The sequence below is a fragment of the Trachurus japonicus genome, chromosome 5, assembly GCF_045865225.1.
Source record: "Trachurus japonicus isolate A0001 chromosome 5, Traja_1.0".
NCBI classification, from domain to species: domain Eukaryota; kingdom Metazoa; phylum Chordata; class Actinopteri; order Carangiformes; family Carangidae; genus Trachurus; species Trachurus japonicus.
In genome coordinates this window covers 23,095,294-23,116,570 of record NC_140911.1, presented here as the reverse complement: position 1 = coordinate 23,116,570, position 21,277 = coordinate 23,095,294, and the positions used below count along the sequence as shown (strand labels likewise).

Below are 21,277 nucleotides of genomic sequence, written 5' to 3'. Positions count from 1 at the left end.
CATATCTGTACTAAGTAAGTTGTACAGTATTTGTAGAGCATAAGCAGAAATTAAAACCTATGAACTTTTGTCAGCACAAAGCCATGCAGAGTAAAAACACAACATTTAGGAATATTGTCTGAGGTGCTTAGTGATGAAGTGAAGCATGGAGAGAGGGAGGGAGAGAGAGAGCAGCCCTGACGGGGCGATGACCGGTCCAGGCTCGCATTAAAGCTCTTTTATCTGAGTGCTGTTCTCCCAGTTGGTGGCGAAGCCGCGGGGAGTGAAACCTGAGCCTGTCTCAGCAGAAAAAGACGAGGGTGTCCAAAGTTATGTGCTCCCGAAACAGCAGCAGTTCGCATTCATTTAGAGCACGATAACGGCATTATGGCGACTGCTGGATCAGTTTGCCAATAACGTGCAAGGATATTGTCCTTTTTTATTAAAATGCTGAATGGTGGCTGGACATGTGGCCCATGCTGATACGATGGAGGTGTCTCCACAGCTGAGAGACTGACTTGAAAAGGCTGAAAAGGCTATTCATTTTCATTATATTCATTAACAGTTATTTGAGGGATTAGTTTCTCATGGGACTATAATAAAAAACAAACCAAAGCAATGGGACACAAAAAGAGTTTGTATCATACCCTATTGTAGCGTATCAATATTGTAACTTAGCTTATCCACATATCTAGCTCACACTAGGCACTGTGAACACAAAAATACAGTGAAGACCCTCTCCTTTTATTTGTCATCTTCATGTTCTTTTATGTTGTTATCATTTCAGACCAATGACAGCTGTTGGGGAGATGTGGGTGGAGCACTCGATGCAGTTCAGGGCCTGAGTTTACGGTACATGAACATCTGACAAAGTTGGACATTTCAGTTCTCAACCCACTAGCTCAACACCGCTTTGTTTCTGCAACTTCACACTTTGTGCACAATCCAGACAGAACACATTATAGCTCAAACCATCCACACTTTACATAATCGAAAAGAGAAAGAAACAAAGAAGCTGATGCTATGATGAAGCTAAATATGCTTGATGACAATGAGAGAGAAAGATGCAAATACATTCCAGACAATCACAAAGACAGCAGGCAGATTGTAGCTTAGCGGAACAGCAGCACATATCACTGGGAAGCACGGTTACTTAGAATTGTTCCCATGGTGTTTCATGATTCTGGAGGAAACATTATGCAGCAAAATGCTAAATAACCAAAGCAGTTTAAACGGCAGCAGCTGCAGGGCCATGGCTTACACAGAGCGTTTGGCTTCTAAACAAAAAAAAAAAAAAAGACACCAAAGGCTTTTAATATTTTACACTTTAAAACAGGGCAGTTTCCTCTGTGGCCTTGCTAATCTCTGAGCTGCTTCGGTACATTTGAATCTCTTACATTACAACGTGCTTCAAACTGACTTTTTCCTACTTCTGAGAAACGCTATTTAAGTTCATTTAATTTAGTCTTTTACAGAGAGTTTGACATAAACAACAGAAATTGAACTTATGTGAATCTGTGCTTTATATACAAAGCCACAGTCTTTATGAAATGCATTTATCAATAATCATTTAGCTGTGGATCTAGGCTACACAAAGTGGCAAAATGTGGTTTGTCACCCTATAGAAAATAGAACAAGTAATTTCCTGACAGCTCTTGCATTCACATGGACGTGTTTGTTCTGAATTGTAATGCATTAGTTGCTTTACAACTGTCTATAATGCAGGTAGTTTCCTGTTTATATGGTAGTTTCCATAGTCTAGGTACGACCCACAACTGGCTCTGTGTGCAGCATGAAAATAGATGGAGGTTTTGATTACCACTGACTCATATTCCTGCTGATAGAGTCCTAAACCCTGGAAATAAGTTAATGTTTTTCTCCTTCAGTTCCATTGTCCTCATCATAAAATACCAAATGGATTTCCTTTTGAAAGCATTGATGTTAGAAATAGTTGCTGGTGTGCATGTGACTTAATGAGACTACAGAGGTTGTTGAGACATTAAACATCATCACAGCTTTACTACCTTACACATCCTTACAACCTCAATGTGCTCATATTTTATACACATTAAATTTGAGAGAGTGGGTTTTGTAAAAGAGGTCAAGTTGGAGATTCAGCGACGCTGATGTCATACAAGAGTGGTGTAGTTTGTTTATCACCTTTCACACCAGCCACATTTTTATTTTCAGTGAAAATCATAAAAGTGTTGTTCATTAGTGAAGATTATCCCGCTGGCTGAACACAACATGCAAGTGTTGTTTATCACAGACCTTTTTTTTCTGTAATAGTCCAAGGGGGACAAAAACACTTTTTGGCTTTTTTGTTGCAGGAAACAGGTTGGTGTTAACTTCATCCTATCATCCTTGTACTACTGTGAATTTTAAATATTATAACTTCAAAGACCATGAACTCCTGTCCTGGCTTCAATTCTTGTTTGTCTCACCATGACAATAATCTTTGCTACACCTCAATTGTTAACCTGGGGGAAGATCAGAAAAAGAGTTGTTCTTGTATAATTTCATCATGAATACCTGTTGGACCACTGCAAAAACTGTTTGAATTTTTCAGCTGCAGAAACAGCAGGTGGGAGTCGTGTTGGTGTATTCGCTAATCAATGAAACACACTGAAGGGGCAGAATTATTTAGAAAAATCAAATCCTCAAATTAACGATGCATTTAAGTAACATCCTGTAAATTACTACTTTAACTCAAGCCTACCATGCCAAGGAATGTGCAGACCCCATCCACATCTCCATGGCAGTCTATAACCGCCACCCCCCACCCCACTCCAACGCTCCCTTTGATCCTCTGAATACCCAAAAGGCCTTTCAGGGTTAATTAGCAGCAAGTGTTCATGTAACACAGGGACACAACAGTTAAGACAAAGAAATGAGCAGCACAGCAGCAGCACTCGCATGTTTCTGAGTCTGACTAAATGATCGCTGGTGTTTGATGGCAGAGCAAATATACAGTATGTGTTCATTATGATCATGTGAAAGGCAGAGGCAGAGAGCAGCAGAGGTTCCTAGGATTTTTTGATTCACCCCATTAACTTCCTTGTATGTCTCTGCCTTCTCTCTAGTTTTGTGCTACAGTATCTCTTCATCGCTCCTGCTCTTTATGCACCAGTCGCTCCCTCTTTCTCTCTCTCATGCACCCTCTTTTCATTCTGTCTTCTTTCTCTTTCTCTCTCCCCTCAATACATGTTCTCCTTCACACTACGTTTTACATATTTCAGATGTGAAAACCATGAGCAATATTTTACAAATTTACTGAAGCGTTTTATTTAATATGTAACGATGAACCTACAGACAATGAGCAGCTGAATATGCAGCTCCACTTGACGTTACAGAGCTTAGTGGGTTTCAGCTCATTGTTTGGTTGTTCATGGTCAAGCAGGTTGCCGACTCTAGAAAGTCAGTGGTTCAATACCTGGCTCCTCCAGTCCACAAGGGTCCTTGGGCAAGATACTGAACCAAAATAAACTGCCCCAAATATGCAATATGTGTGAGTGGGTGAATGTGACTGGTGGTGTAAAGCATTTTGAGTGGTTGTAGAGACAAGATAAGTGCTATTTAAATGCAAGTCCATTTACCATTTACCATGATAACTACTAAGCTCATGTGTGAAAGTCTAAGATAAGCCTGAAAATCTCCACAAGAGTTATTAATCATGCTTTCATCCACTGCAGCTCTGGTCTCTGTAACTCACCAGATGTGCAGCAGATACGTACATCTGTAACCTCCAAACTCCAAAACAAGAGCCTCCTTACTGACATTGCTTCTCCTCTGAGCTGGTCGCAAACAGACTGAGAGGACATTTAGGACCAAGTGAGGATGCAACTTTAAGTCCAGGCCATTTTTAAACCCATCCACGCCCCTAAAAAGAGGGTCGAACATGAGGGTAGGTTTAACTAAGCATGCAGACAAATACGTGGTGTACAGAGTCTGCTCTCCCCTGGGATCTCATTAACTGACACTGTCACTTATGCAGTTAAACTGTGGATATTTCTTGAATAATCACATATGAGCTGAATTATGTATGTAGTATCCCCCCCCCTCTTATTACTCCAAACAAACAAATCTCACTTTAACCTCTGCTGGTCTCACAAACACACAGATAGAGCCACATATTCCAGCTCAGTCCTCTTAGGTTAAATATTACTTGGGGCTGAATTTCTTCTTCTGTCTGTTCTCCTGCTGCATTCTGGGCCATCTGCAGGGTTTTTATGCTGCACACAAAGGGATGAGTGAGAGATAAATATGGCCTGGACCAATAGGTGGATGATGTACTAAGTTAGTTAAGACTTGATTGGCAGAAGGCAGCTGTAACAAGGCAGTAACAAGGCTACAGACCCCTATTGGCCCATTGAACACTGACCCTTCCCCTACAGAAACATACCTGTATATATTTATCTATCATCATCATCTTCTTGTTCTATTGTTACATTTTCTATTCTAGCTACTCCATGTCTTCCTGTATCTTTTTTTCACACCCAAAAAAACTAAAACTAAGAAAGTAAAGAAAAAAATAATCATATTTGAAAAACTTACTTCACACAATCAAATTCAGAAACTCAGTATTAAACAAGACAGGTGGTTCTCTACTGGCACTAAGAAGGCAGTTAAGAACACGTCTGGGAAACACCCGTATCTTATCGCTCCTTCTCAGCCGAACCCTTCTTAAGAGCCTTCTTACGTCCTTAAGAATGATCGAATCTGCAACGACTGTGCAAAGCATGAAAGCAGAGATTGAAGGTCACAAGCTAATGATGGTAGTATACACATGGCCTAGTCAAAATTAAGAATGATGATCCAATTTAGCGGTGTCTGAAATTGTGGTACAATTTTCTTCCAGATATGAATATAGAAAATATAAAAATATGTAATATCTACAATTAAAAATGAATATTTAACTGAACTGTTGTTTTTGCTTTTTTTTCGGGAGGTCTAAATTTTAGGGGGAAGCAGCCCTTACGTGTTCCCCAATAGCTGCAGTACAATAAAATGTAGTTACAGGTCATGTGAATAAAGATCACTACTCTTTACAGCAGAAAAAATATTCTCCCAATTACTGTGTTGTAATGTAAAAAAACTTTCCACACAGATGTTTATTATTCAGGGAAACTGCTGCTCCGGCAATCAAGAAAGATTTTTCAATGCAGGAATCCGAGGTCGCAGAAAACTCCAATTATACAGGATTAATTCTGATTTACAGACACTGTTTATTCCTGCAGTTGGTGAGGGAGGAAGGAAGGAAGTTTTCTTCGACAGAGTATTTTTAGATGACTTGTTTTCACCACAGTATGATCTGCATACATCTCGTCATGAAAAAAAAACACTATTACTCAGGCAAACAGAATACAAAAAAGAGACAAAGAAGCTTAGATTACACACACAGAGCACCCACACAAAATGTTTATTTCAGTGTTTCCCTGGTTAGATCAAGAGTCTGTGGAAAAATCCCATGAGAACAACTTTCCATCAATCATCATGTAATGTGCCTTTCTCCAACTCTGTTGAAAAAGCAACAAACTGTAAACAAACTTTGTTTTGTTTGTTCTCACAGGATTTTTCAGACGGATGTTTCTTTCATCTGCCTGAGTGATGTGGAAATTGTGTGCGTGTAAGATTATTATTCGAGGCACTTGACCTGCATCACATGCATGTCACGCCCCAGGTTCGTTCTCGAGGATTTGTTCTGAAATGAAGTATTGGATAAAAAATCAGAGAATATGCTTGTAACACTGATGGTAGTGTTCTGTGTGAGACAGTGGGATCTGCACGGCTGGGTAAGTGCTATACTACATGGTGTCACATATGAGTGGATAGACGTGTGATGGCAGGTATGAATGGAATCAGGTCAAACCTGTGAATACAGAGCAGAAATAGACACACTACAGTGGCTGTAGCAGAAATCTTGTCCAGATGCGGGTGTGACACAGGCTGTCAGAGACATGTGCAAGCAGAATTAATAGGTAGATGCAGTGGGCAAGGTGCATCTTTCTCCTTATTGCATAAGCTTTTCAAGGAGGATCTCACAACTAATGGGAGACACAGGTGTATTATCCATTTTGCTGAATTTTACAAAGATCAAGGAATATACGACAGGAAGCTTTGCAAGAAGACTCTTAGTTAGTTAAGTTAAGTTAAAACCAAAGTGTTTGGGACAGAGAGGAAGACAAGTAAATGATTTCCTGTAAGGTTCCTTCTGCTGTCTCTGCAGAGTGTCATGGAGGGGATGTGATGCGATGGATTGTCCATAATGGAGAACAGTTTGTCCAGTGACCTGCTGTTCCTCACTGCCTCAGTGCTTCCAGGTTTGGACCAATGATGGCTCCAGCCTTTTGAATGAGTTTAATCATCCTACTGGCATCTCTGGCACATTAGCTGCTCCCACAGCACCACAGCACAGTCGATGGCTCTCTCTGGCCCAGCACAGACTTGTAGAGGATCTGCAGCATTGTGCCTGGGTGACTAAACCTGACTGTGGATTTATGGAGCCATGGTAACCATACACAGCAGAGTTGATGACAGCTATTAAGTAGCCATGGCAACTTCACACTGTAACCTTGGTAACTAGCTACAGTATATGCACAACAGGGACAGTGACAGCCAAAACCATGGTAACTGTACACATCATTGATGGTGATAGCTGTAACCACGGTAACTGTACACAGCAGAGATTACATATATATACTATGTTTAAATATATGTTTAAATATATGTTTAAATATATATATATACATACATATTTATTTGACAGAAACATTTTAAGTTATGATAGCGAGCCGCGAGGTTGTGTTTATCCTCATTAATTTGACTAATTTATATTGAACTATCAGAGCTCTAGTAGTTGGGGGAAACATTTTAATTACGGACAACTGGGATTTTCGTGGACAGAGTGAAGAGTAGTGGACAGAGGACATCTGACACAACGTCAGAGTTTTATTTTATCATCTTTGTGAAGAATGATAGCCGCCTGCTGCTGTGTAAATTATTTAGTTTATTTTGAGAGAGGCTGGCATGGTCAAAGGGGACTGAAACAGATGCGGCAGCGAAAAAACCTGCATTTACATTCAATTTACCTTCACCTACAACTTTCACCCTCCATCAGATGGGTTGAATAAAAACGGCCTCACGAGGGTTTACAAGAGGAGCGGCAAACGATACGACAACGAAATAAGAGGCCAAGTAGCGAAACGGTGTCCAGAGTCTGTTTATTATTTGTCTTCAGTGTGCAGGCTCATAATAAATAATGAGGGAATAAAATGGGGGACACAGTTTCACTGAGGATAGGTGAGACACGTTGAGTCATGCTATCAATACAACTCCCAAATAGTCTCATTATAGGCAGAGGAGCAGCTAGCTGGCTCGGGCAGCTGATCAGGAGCCTGTTTAAGCCACAAATCACAGCTGCAACATGAGCCCCATCGGACACACACACAGAATCACACACATATTTCAATAGTAAATATTAATATCTACAAAAAATCCTCAGTTTCTGATCAGAGGAGCAAACAGCAGCAGGACGTATGAAATCACTTCCTGTCACATTCATTTTAGCATGTTTAACCGACCTCTGACGTGTGAGACAGTCATTAGTGACACATCCTGACACCATTTACACATGAGCAGCATTTATACTGTACAAGCTGTTTTTGGGAAACAGATTCCTCTCTGTACTTCATGACATATCAGGCACCCTCGCCACTTCTGCCTCTAAATTTCTGCCAAATTATTCATTTTGCAACAATTTTTTGTAGTTGAACGTTCCCTCCCATTGTTCTGTAAATAGTTGCGTAGATCTTCAGGGTGCAGCCAAACTTCAGCTAAAGAAAACAATTTCATGTGATGGGAGTAAAGTAACTGCATGCAAACAAAAAAAGAAAGATAATTTCTCCAACATCACTTTTGCTGTATATACAGTGGGGTCTATGAGTCTGAGACCACTCCCCATGTAGGAAACTTACCAGAAATAGTCTCTAGTTCCTGTCACTGCTGTTTCCAGCCCCAGAGCATAAATATAAATTCAATATTACCTTGTTATTCAATAATGTCATTCCACTCTGACTAACAAAATGTCATGATCTCAGTGGGGAATACAAATAGTTGCCAATAAGAGTTTTACTCTGAGAGATAAAATAGGAAAGTGGAGACTATACTCAACTCAGAAACAGAGTCTGGGTGTATTGGCAGAAACAGATGTTCACAAGTCACTTGCTACCTCTGCTCTCACCGCTAAGTGTTGTCCTTAATGTAACCTGTTCAAAAAAAGAGAAATCTGTGAGAGTGTAACCTGTTAAAATATGTCTGTGTAATCTGTTAAAGAAAAAAGAGAGAGAATAACCTATCTGTTGTCTCATAAGTAACCTGTGGAGAAAAAAAAATGGTTAAAAACATTTAGAAATATTTTTATTTCATAGAGTATTATTTTTATTTAATCCTGAATCACAGTCTTTATTTCGTTCTGTATTTTATTTATTTGGGTTATCCCAGAGGTCAGAGGTCAGTAGTGGTTCTGTGAGGAAGCAAGTGGTTTCATTCGCTCAGAGTGGAGCAGCTGAATTGCGATTGGAGGAAGTCAGCTCGTGCCCGCCTCCTCGGCGCATGTTCGTGTGACACACCGAGACACACACAGAGCGCATGATGGCATGAGGAGAGCAGAGCCACAGGTGTTTGGAGTGATAAAAGTTCGGAAGAAAACACTGGATATCGAGCAAGAGGAGCTGTTGGAGCTGGCACCTGAGCGTCCGGTAACCACGAGAAGCAACCCTGGGAACCCCACCTTTGTTTATTCCTTTCTTTGCCCGGCTGGGTTTTTTGGACACCTTGGATCTTGGAGTGAGATTCTCTTCCTGACGAGGGAGAGTGGCGAGCCAACCCGTGTGACCACTTGGATCAAAGAGGACATCTCTTCGTCAACCACCGTCCTATCGGTCGGGTAGGACTGTGAAGGATTCACATAGTTAAAGGAGAACAATACAAATTTTTTATTTTTTATTTTTATTCTTTTTTTTTTGGAAAAACAAACTGAGAAAGACTCAAACATTAAAGGAGCACTATTTTTCTACTCTCGGAAAAGAGACACTTTATTTTATTTTATTTTAAGGGTGCACCCGATTCAGAGACATTGAAAATAATATAAAAGGCCGGCCGAAATTGTAACATTGTTTATTACATGTGTGTTAATACTTTCAATACATTCAAATATTGCTAAACTTACCTCTGCATGTTCCCTTTTGCTTAATTGGTGTCCAGTTCATTACTCTAACATTTCTCCCTCTCGAGTCTAGGAAATTCTGGTCCGTGTCACTTACCCTTCAGGTGGGTTACACAGTAAAACTTGGCGAGCCAGCCAGGAGGGAGACAATTAATTAATATATTTCTATCATAATCAGATTAAAGGGACACCTTTTGAGTAATTGAAAAAAAAATTTTTGAGGTATTTTTTGGTTTTATTGATTTATCTCATTTTCCATTGCATTGACAATTGTTTACCTTGTTTGAAAGATGGATATCATTGAGAAAGAGGGTGTAAAGATCCCAAATTCTGTTATAGTGAGTGGATTAACCAATACTGAGTTTGACAATGAGGTCTTTGAATTTCTTCAGCAGTATGGGTCTATCTCTAGAATGATCAAAGTCCCTACCACAGATCCTGTAACTCAGGTAATTGTTGAGTTCCAGTATGGCAGTGCTGTCAAAGACCTTGAAACCACTCGCTTACCTTACCGAAGACCATGTGTTGCCAAACCAGAGGTTAGTCACCATGTGCAGAGTCTTGCCAGCGTTTACACTAGTGATGTGGGCACCAGTGCAACAGAAGCTTACCTTTCTGGACTGAAAGACTTGGCTAAGATGAGTGGCATGGATTTTGGAGATATCCTCCGCAAGGAGCTGGCAAGGATCAGTGAGTCCACCAGCCCTGAGACCCCAGTTGAGACCACTGAGACTCCTGTGGAAACTGAGCCGTCCCTTACACCAAGAGATGTCCAAGCTACTGCTCCTAGCTTCGCCAGTGTCCCCACTGAGGTGAGTCAGACCTTCTCCAGACCCCAGACTGGCACTGAGGTAAGAGATCTTCTCTCTCCAGTACGAGAAAGAACCAGTCCTTTCCACTTACCTTCAGATCAACTCAGCACGCCAGAAGTGCAACGTGTTGTGGTTGAACACATAGTCAAGAGCAGTGAAATTTCATCTCACCTTCATTCTCCTTGTAAACTGAAACAGTTTTCCGGACGACTTCCTCAGCCAACCTTTGAGGTCGACTATGACACGTGGCGCAACAGTGTGGAGTTCTGCTTGAATGATCCATCAGTCCCTGACTCCCAAGTGGTAAGGAAAATTGTTGAAAGTCTTTCCCCTCCAGCAGCAAACATAATCAAGTCATTAGGGCCTCAAGCTTCACCAAAAGAGTACTTGACCTTACTTGATTCTGCTTACGCCACTGTCGAAGATGGGGATGAGCTTTTCGCACGATTCTTGAACAACAATCAAAATGCTGGGGAGAAAGCGTCAGATTACCTGCAGCGACTTCATACATCATTAAACTATGTGGTTGCGAAAGGAGGAATCTCTGCTCCTGATGCTGATAAACAACTTCTCAAGCAATTCTGTCGTGGGTGCTGGAATAGTCTTCTCATCACCAGTCTTCAGCTTGAGCAGCTCAAGAGCAAGCCACCATCATTCGCAGAGCTCCTTCTTTTACTGCGAACAGAGGAAGACAAACAGGCTAACAAAGCTAGCAGAATGAAACAGCACCTTGGTTTTACCAAGCCAAAAGCCATGTCAAATGTGCAGGCTGCACACATATCCTACACAGAGGATATTAGCGCACCGCAGGAAGCAGAACCAGCTTTTGTAGCCATGACCAAAGACATCCAAAAGCAGATCGCTGAGCTTCAGGTTCAGGTCGCAAAGCTCAGTGCATGCAGTCCGGAGAATCCTGGAAAAAAGAAAGCCACAGTAAGTACAAAACAGAAGCAAAAGACAAAAAACACCCAGCCGGATGGACAGCTTCAGCAAATGACAGCCATGGTGAAACCAAAGCCATGGTATTGCTTTAAATGTGGTGAGGATGGACATATTGCATCCACCTGCAACAACATGCCCAACCCCACCCTTGTGCAGGCCAAGAAAGCAGAGCTCCGAGAGAAGCAGCGTGCTTGGGAAGCCCAGAATGGCTCACCCACCACACACCGGTTAAACTAGAACGGGCTTCCATTGAGGGGAAAATGGAAGCCAAGCAACCACCATGTCCCCCATCTACAGGTGAGCAAAATCCTGCGCTTTACTCCCACAGAGTCGCACCAGAAAGAAAATTGCCGAAACATCTTGTAGGTAGCAAATGTACGGCCAGTGTAAATGTAGGTGGGGTCGACTGCAGTTGTTTGCTCGATACCGGGTCACAGGTCACCACTGTGGCCAAGTCCTTTTATCAGACCCATCTGTCTGATCATCCTATCAGACCCATCAGTGATATCCTTGAAGTAGAAGGAGCAAACGGCCAACTGGTTCCTTACCTGGGATATGTGGAGGTTGACCTCAAGTTCCCGAGAGCCCTTCTTGAGTCCGAGCCTGAAATTACAACCTTGGCTTTAATTGTTCCTGATCTCAGGTCAAATAGTGGTGTCCCATTGTTAATCGGCACCAACACTTTAGACCCTCTCTTTGATCAGTATTGTCATGAGTCTTCCTTTTCCCATAACTCACCTTGCCATGGCTACAGTCACGTCCTTCGTACACTGCGATTGAGAAAAAAACAAGAAACAAATGGGAAGCTTGGTTTTGTCAAGCTCAGAGGGAGAGAACAGGAAGTTCTCCCAGCAAAACAGAAAGTGCTTCTTGAAGGCTGTATGTGTGTCAGCTCAGTCACCACAGAGAAATACGGCCTGTTAGAGCAACCATCCAGATCCACTTTGCCAGGCGGTGTGTTTGTGGACTCTTGTCTCATTTCCTTGCCAGAGCATGGCTCCAACAAGCTGCCTGTCCTCCTTAGAAATGAAACTGAACGTGACATCATTCTACCTACCAACTGCATTATCGCAGACCTGACTCTTGCAGATTCTGTCATCAAGAATCACCATGTAGTTGATGAAGAGGAGCAGAAGCATGTTGTTGAGTGCTCTACCCACCAAGCGGAGGCAAAGCTTCCTGGGAAAAGCTTTGATTTCGGGCTTTCTCTTCCTGAGGAGTGGAAAAAGAGAATTACAACAAAGCTCAGTAGCTTTTCTCATGTTTTTGCCCAACATGATCTTGACTTTGGTCATGCAACCAAAATCCAGCACCACATCAAGCTTAAGGATGAGTCTCCAATCAAACAGAGACCCCGTCCGATTCATCCTCGAGATTATGAAGCAGTCAAAAAGCACCTTCAAACCCTTCTTGACGCTGGCGTAATCCGAGAGTCAGAGTCCCCATTTTCATCACCGATCGTGGTGGTGAGAAAAAAGAATGGCGATGTCCGCCTATGTGTGGACTATAGAAAGTTAAACCTGCAAACAATCAAAGACTCTTATGCATTGCCAAACCTGGAAGAGTCGTTCTCCGCTCTCGCTGGATCCAGGTGGTTTTCCGTGATGGACCTGAAGTCTGGGTACTATCAAATCGAGATGAATGAAAGTGACAAGCATAAAACTGCCTTTGTGTGCCCTTTTGGATTCTGGGAATTCAATCGGATGCCCCAGGGGATCACCAATGCACCGAGCACATTCCAACGGCTCATGGAGAGGTGCATGAGTGATATCCATCTAAAGGAGGTCCTTGTTTTTCTCGATGATCTCATTGTGTTTTCGGACACTCTTGAAGAACACGAGACCAGGCTCATCCACGTGCTCAGCCGTCTCGAGGAATATGGCTTGAAACTTTCGCCAGATAAATGTAAGTTCTTTCAGACTTCGGTCCGTTATTTGGGGCACATTGTTTCCAGCGATGGAGTGAAGACTGACCCTGAAAAGGTGCAAGCCTTGAAAACCTGGCCGAGACCACAGAACTTAAAGGAGCTCCAATCCTTCTTGGGCTTTTCCGGTTACTACCGGAGATTTGTCAAGGATTATTCAAGGATCGTCAAGCCCTTAACTAACCTTACAGCCGGATATCCACCACGGCGCAAAGGAGTAAAGGTTAGTGTAAGTGATGGAAAATACCTCAGCCCAAAGGAGCCGTTTGGTGAACGCTGGGGTATCGAGTGTCAACAAGCCTTCGAGGCAATCATACACAAGCTAACATCGTCCCCAGTCCTTGGTTATGCGGATGCTAAGCTCCCGTATGTGCTCCATACAGATGCCAGCACAACAGGATTGGGAGCCGCTTTATATCAAGAGCAGGAAGGGAGCCTGCGTGTGATTGCTTACGCCAGTAGAGGACTCTCCTGCAGTGAAGCAAGATACCCAGCACACAAACTTGAATTCTTGGCCCTTAAATGGGCCATCACTGAAAAGTTTCATGACTATCTATATGGGAACTCCTTTACAGTCATCACAGATAACAACCCCTTGACATACCTACTTACCACAGCCAAGCTTGACGCTGCGAGCTACCGTTGGTTAGCCGCACTCTCGACGTTCTCGTTCAACATCCGGTACCGAGCTGGTAAGCAGAACGCGGATGCGGATGGGTTGTCAAGGAGACACCATGGTGCACCGGAGAATGATGCTGCATCGCAGGAAGAGAGCCAGAGGATTGACAGATTCACTTCCCAGCTATTAACATCCACAGGCAAGTTTGAACTGGTGACCCCAGAGGTTGTTGCAGCTACCTGTCAAAGACATACTGTGAGGAAGGTTCAAGAGCTCTCACCTTTCTATGGCTACGTTGAATCTCTTGCCATTCAAGCGGATGCAATCCCTTCTGTCTTTGAAGGGGAGTCACAAGATGGGGCCTCAACAGTGCCTAAGTATAGTGAGTCTGACCTCAGGAAACTTCAAAGAGAAGATCCCGTTCTTGACAGAGTTATCAAGCTGAGGGAGTCCAACAACTTACCTGCAGATCACACAGCAGATTCTCCTGAAGAACGGTCGATCCTAAGAGAATGGAAAAGGCTCCAGTTGAAGTCAGGCATTTTGTACCGGACACGGGAGTGTGAGGGACAAACTGTCTTCCAGCTAGTACTCCCAAATTCCCTAAGACCTGCTGCTCTCAGGAATCTCCATGATGAAATGGGGCATTTAGGGATTGAGCGCACTCTTGAACTTACCAGATCACGGTTCTTCTGGCCAAAGATGGCCGCCGAAGTGGAGAAGAAGGTGAAAACATGTGAGAGATGTGTTCGAAGAAAGACCCAACCGGACAAGGCTGCTCCGCTTGTTAATATCCAAACCACTAGACCAATGGAGTTGGTCTGTATGGACTTTCTTTCATTGGAACCGGACAGCCACAACACGAAGGACATCCTTGTCATTACGGACCACTTCACTAAATATGCCGTAGCCATCCCCACCAAAGACCAGAAAGCTAGTACCGTTGCCAAGACCTTATGGGAACACTTTTTGGTCCATTATGGGTTCCCTGAACGCTTGCACAGCGATCAGGGTAGAGACTTCGAGTCTCACACCATCAGGGAGCTATGTGCATTGGCTGGTATCCGTAAAGTGAGAACAAGTCCTTACCACCCCAGGGGAAACCCTGTTGAGCGGTACAACAGAACACTCCTCAGCATGTTAGGCACCCTTCGAGACAGAGAGAAGACTCAATGGCGAGACCATGTCAAACCCCTCACTCATGCTTACAATTGCACGAGGAATGACGTCACCGGGTTCTCGCCATATGAGTTAATGTTTGGCAGACAACCGAGGCTGCCCTTGGACTTAGCCTTTGGGTTGCCAGTCAAAGGAAAAGAGCCCAGTTCACACTCTCAGTACGTAAGGAACCTGAGATCTCACCTGGAAGAAAGTTATCAGGTCGCCATTGAAAACTCTCGCAAGGTCGCAGAAAAAAACAAGAGGCGATTTGATAGAGTTGTCAGAGAGTCTACATTGGCTGTTGGGGATCGAGTCCTCGTTCGTAACCTTCGTCTCCGCAACAAACATAAGCTGGCGGATCGTTGGGAGTCCACAGTCTATGTGGTTACCAAGCAGATGGGCGACTTACCTGTCTACTCTGTGAAGCCGGAAAAGGAGGAAGGACCACCACGGACGCTACATAGAGACCTTCTACTTCCTTGTGGATTTCTTCCTGAAACTGAGAGAGAGGAACAAAACCCAAAGAGCAGTCCAAAGAAACCTCGAACAAGGCAGCAAAGTGCCATTCAACAAGATGAAGAGCCCTTTGATACAGATACTGACACGTATGACGGCTGGTATGCAACTGCTACCTTACCAAATGTTCAAGACAGGAGATTTGTTACGGTGTATGATATGCCAAGACACAGTCTTGCACCTGTCCCAAGTAACCATGGTCAAGACCCTGCAAATCCTCACCCTTATCACGTCAGTATGGCTGAGGAGGAAGTAGAAAACTCACCTGAAAAGGAAACAGAAAACTCACCTGGAAAGGAAGTAGAAAACTCACCTGAAAAGGAAACAGAAAACTCACCTGGAAAGGAAGTAGAAAACTCACCTGGAAAGGAAGTAGAAAACTCACCTGAAAAGGAAACAGAAAACTCACCTGGAAAGGAAGTAGAAAACTCACCTGAAAAGGAAACAGAAAACTCACCTGAAACTGAAACAGGAAACTCACCTGAAACTGAAACAGGAAACTCACCTGAAACTGAAAATGAAACGGGAAACTCACCTGAAACTGAAACAGGAAACTCACCTGAAACTGAAATAGGAAACTCATCTGAAACTGAATATGAAACGGGAAACTTACCTGAGACGGAAACTCAAAACTTACCTGGAACGGAAACTCAAAGCTTACCTGAAAAGAAAAATCAAGATTTACCTGAAGTGGAAGATCATAACTTACCTGGAGACCTACCTGATACAGCTTCAGAACCTGTGGAAGAAAATCCTATGGAACCAAAAGCTAAAGACCATGCAGAGAGACCAGCTCTAGAAAAGACACAAGAACAAACAGAAACAGACATTCATGTCAGGAGATCACTCAGACAACGTGAACCAGCACGTAGGTTCCATTACCCTGAGTTGGGTCACCCCCTGGTGTCTGTTGTCACCTCATTATTTCAAGGGTTGAGTACTGCCCTCACCAATTCTCTCAATGACAGTGCGAGTAGAGATTGGTTAGCAAGCATTCCCCTTGAAGTAGAAGAGACAGTAGTTACCAAACAGCCTTTTGAGCATGCAGCGGGACGTGCATACATTTAAAGGGGGAGAGTGTAACCTGTTCAAAAAAAGAGAAATCTGTGAGAGTGTAACCTGTTCAAAAAAAGAGAAATCTGTGAGAGTGTAACCTGTTAAAATATGTCTGTGTAATCTGTTAAAGAAAAAAGAGAGAGAATAACCTATCTGTTGTCTCATAAGTAACCTGTGGAGAAAAAAAAATGGTTAAAAACATTTAGAAATATTTTTATTTCATAGAGTATTATTTTTATTTAATCCTGAATCACAGTCTTTATTTCGTTCTGTATTTTATTTATTTGGGTTATCCCAGAGGTCAGAGGTCAGTAGTGGTTCTGTGAGGAAGCAAGTGGTTTCATTCGCTCAGAGTGGAGCAGCTGAATTGCGATTGGAGGAAGTCAGCTCGTGCCCGCCTCCTCGGCGCATGTTCGTGTGACACACCGAGACACACACAGAGCGCATGATGGCATGAGGAGAGCAGAGCCACAGGTGTTTGGAGTGATAAAAGTTCGGAAGAAAACACTGGATATCGAGCAAGAGGAGCTGTTGGAGCTGGCACCTGAGCGTCCGGTAACCACGAGAAGCAACCCTGGGAACCCCACCTTTGTTTATTCCTTTCTTTGCCCGGCTGGGTTTTTTGGACACCTTGGATCTTGGAGTGAGATTCTCTTCCTGACGAGGGAGAGTGGCGAGCCAACCCGTGTGACCACTTGGATCAAAGAGGACATCTCTTCGTCAACCACCGTCCTATCGGTCGGGTAGGACTGTGAAGGATTCACATAGTTAAAGGAGAACAATACAAATTTTTTATTTTTTATTTTTATTCTTTTTTTTTTGGAAAAACAAACTGAGAAAGACTCAAACATTAAAGGAGCACTATTTTTCTACTCTCGGAAAAGAGACACTTTATTTTATTTTATTTTAAGGGTGCACCCGATTCAGAGACATTGAAAATAATATAAAAGGCCGGCCGAAATTGTAACATTGTTTATTACATGTGTGTTAATACTTTCAATACATTCAAATATTGCTAAACTTACCTCTGCATGTTCCCTTTTGCTTAATTGGTGTCCAGTTCATTACTCTAACATTTCTCCCTCTCGAGTCTAGGAAATTCTGGTCCGTGTCACTTACCCTTCAGGTGGGTTACATTAACAACAGCCGTGGCATGTGAAAAAAATGACTCCTGACCTGTGAGTGCCATTTGCTGTGACATTGTTAGATGCTGTTTTAGTTAAACTGTGAGGGGAGCAGCTCAGCTCAGCTATCACCGGGCTCCCTGCACTGACAGCACCAATTATTACCCCGGGGTATCTGCTGCCATGCGGCTGCAGCTCAGAGCAGACGGTGATGGGAGTCTTCCTATCTCTTTTTAGAAAGCCTCCAGAGGCCCTGACTATAGTCTCTAAACCTTCTCTATTTCCTTGCCTGTGGCAAAGGGACCTGGAGCTTAATGTTATCTCATAAACAGGAGTCCCTCAGTATCCTTCTCCTCTCTATGACCTGCTCATATCTCGCTTTCAGTCACTAACACACACACACACACACACACACACACACACACACACACACACACACACCAAACACGACCACCATCGGACCCCATAGGCATAATTTTATCTCGACTTCTTCCTGTTTTGGGACAGCAGAGCCACTGCTTGTCATGGCTTCCAGCTCCTGCCCTCACTCACTCACTCACTCTTAATACCTGGAGCTTCAGGCGTAATGATTGTCTCCGGATCTGATTTTGTCTCCACTGCTCCTTCTCGGGTGTAAATTCCTGACCATAAATTGCTCTACTCAGGTGGTTGGACTGAATACTTTTTAGCTCCTCCCTGGGAGTTGCACTGATTCATCTATTAAACTCCTGTGATATACTTGTGATGCACGGTTTCACACCAGGGCTAAAAATCACAGCAGGAAAAACAGATATATTGGTACTATACTGTTTCACTTCACATGTTCTTTTTCTTAGTTAAAACCTGTTGCCTACATTACCCACAGTGCACCTGGACCTCTGGCGAGGGTGTGTTATACTTGTAGCAGCTAATGTATCCTAGCCTGCAGCAGAGATTTGGAGGTTATTTAACTTTTTTTTTTCGCCATGCCTCGCCTTGCCTATTGTAACTTTCCCGGCCCAGGGAGAGAGACATGAATCGGCTCGGCCCACAGTGCTCAGCTGCAGACACAGCAGAGAGGTGACGATTGGCCTAGTGGCTTGTCTACCTGGCCCAGTGGCCCTATGAGAGGCTACAGAGGCCCAGGAGTCCCACCCACGCATGTTCTATATTGTTGTATATTGAATATCGTTTAGTAGTGGTGTTATTAAGAGCTTGTGTGTTTGTATGTACATCAACGGTGCTAGTTGGCAAAATATCCATGCGCAGATAGTGGGCCGGTCTGGACCAAAAAGTCCAGGGCCAAATTTTTGTCCCAGTCCACCCCTGTTCCACACCCCCATATATATATATATTTTTTTTTACATCTAAGACTTGTAGTCTTCCACCCTGACACAGATGACATCACCTGAGGACATTATTAGAATTCACACAGTTGCTGCAGAGGCTTTGAATTATGTTCAGTCAGGGTTAGTAATTTTAAAATCATGTAATATTTCCAGCAGTCACATACTGAGTGAGGCCACTGTGCTGCGTGTCTGGATTTATGTTCTTAGACCAGTCAAAATTTTCCTCCGCTCTATATAGAGAGCAGGTCGGGTGTGTGGGAGCTGCTTTGGGGTGTCCTCTTTGAGTCTCTCTTTGTGCATACTACTGCAGGTGAGACATGGGTCAGCAACAGTCACAAACTGTGCAGTACTTGTTTGTGCCAAACATCAGATTTAAAGGTTGTATGAAGTGATATTTCCATATTCTGTTCGATTACAAGATGCTTTTAGGACTATTGTAACTTTGTGATGTCACAACAAAACAGTCATTCTAAGCCATGCCTAAAACACCACCAACCAAGTCTACTCTCTTCTGAGAGAAAAGATGCTAAACTACACTGAGATAATTTTGGGTTCATCAAACCACAAATGTATGGTCTCATGGATTAACAGTCCAGTCATCAGTGACAGACTCGGAGTTGACCAACTGCTCCTTTGCGTGGAAAGGAGCCAGTTGAGATGGTTGGGGCATCTGGTATGGATGCCTCCAGGGCGCCTCCCTATAGGTGTTTCTGGCACATCCAGCTGGGAGGAGGCCACGGGGCAGACCAAGGACAAAGTGGAGAGATTGCAGCCTTGACTGGGAAAACCTTGGGAGAGCTGGCCAATATAGCCAGGGAAAGGGAAGTCTGGGGCTCACTGGTGGATCTGCTGCCCATGCGACCCGACTTCGGATGAGTGGTTGAAGATGGTTGAACTGTGGTGAATTTTGCAACCATGACAACAAAACCCCCAACCTCAACAAAATAGTCACGACAACCAAAAACTATGATTTTTCCCGATCAAACACTGGGTTTATTTTCCAGCGCAGTGATTTGTTTCACTTTTGATTACATTTTATTTTACTTTGATGGATTCCTTTTATTAACTGAAGGATGCTGACATTTAAGTCAGTGCAAACAAAATCTATATATTGTACGACTTAACTGTTTGTCTCACGCCTGAACTTCACTCTCCAAAGACAACATAAAAATGAAAATGATGGCAAATGATGACAAAACAAGACAAACAAAATGAAAAGAAAAGACAGGTAGAACCTAAAACCTGTTGTGTGAAGCTCCAGGTTACAGGTTGTTAAGTACCCGTAATGGAAGTGAGCCAAAAAGCTCCAGCACCAGAGAGAGACTCTCAACTGAGGCTGTGCCTTTTACTGATCTGCCACCTAGTGATTTACAGCTAATTTCAGGAAATTATCATTTGTATTAGGGGCTTAATTGAAAGCAGCTGTTTCAAGAGTTTTAGTTGTCAGAGAATTATTGTGAAAATGAGCAAATCTAACAAATTGGATTGAGTGAAAGGATCGTGTTCTCCATGTCTGATTTTTCTTTCCATTAGTCCAGAAAACATGGATAAGCATAGCAAATTATATCATATAATTTATCACAGAGAAAAAACACAATATAAGCAGATGAAGATGTCAGTGGCTAGACAACAAACAGATGTGAACCAGATGTCACATTAATTTTTAGTTTTCAGTAACCCCGCCTGCAGTTCTGTTAAATAGGTTAATAACACAAATAGTTGCCCTAGTTGTTGTGGTGAAATTATGTTTGGGGCATTAGTTAAAAAAAAAACAGGTCACCCCAAAGAAATTGCCAGTGGGACCCTCATCCTGCTGTGCATTAGCCCCTTTCTCCATCTGTAACACGTTTGCAAAGCAGAAAGGTAAATACGTTCATTATCATCTTTAAATTTCACATGAATAAGCATAGGGGACAAATCTATGTTAGTTGTCATATAGCAACAGGAGATGCTGCTATAGTTTCCTGTCTCAGACAATAGCCACTGTTGTTTTCTGGTAATTGAGACCTTTAACAATGATGTGTTTATTATTGTAACCATTACAACAGATAGGCTATGTGCTGTATCGCCGTAGGGAGCATGGAGAAGCAATTTATTTTGCCATTTCACTGGGAAAACCTGTTGTGATCACAGCTGGACCTAAACACCTGGATGCTATGACTTACTTATTATGACAGTAATTTCTCTGAGTATATGTAATTTTATGTCCTTAACTTAAAATGCAATACAATGTATGCACATGAAGTGAGCAGGATCGGTCATTATGAAGGTTGGATCCATTGTTGTCTTGGCTTCAATTATTGTTTTCCTATGATTACTGCAGATTTCCAGGATTGAAGGTAGCAGATGGGAGCAGTCTTTGTGCTCTATCACATATTTTACAAGCCAAACAGTCCTGACTGACAGAAATCACATGCTGTTTAATTAAATAATTATAATTTGAGTTCTTAATCCCTGACAGTTGAGGTCGTAACCACGATTATATAATATAAAATATCATCATATTAGAAAATATAATTACTTCTCCATCTTTTCAAATGGCTATAACCCCAGTGCAATCAAGAAACATAAAACCACTCAGTGTGACAAACGG

At 42.8% G+C, this 21,277-nt stretch overlaps 1 protein-coding gene across 2 annotated transcripts in view; it reads right to left on the bottom strand.

The window, feature by feature from the left end:
* grm7 (glutamate metabotropic receptor 7) overlaps positions 1 to 21,277 on the bottom strand; it is a 304,574-nt gene that overhangs the window by 75,486 nt on the left and 207,811 nt on the right. The window lies entirely within an intron of this gene.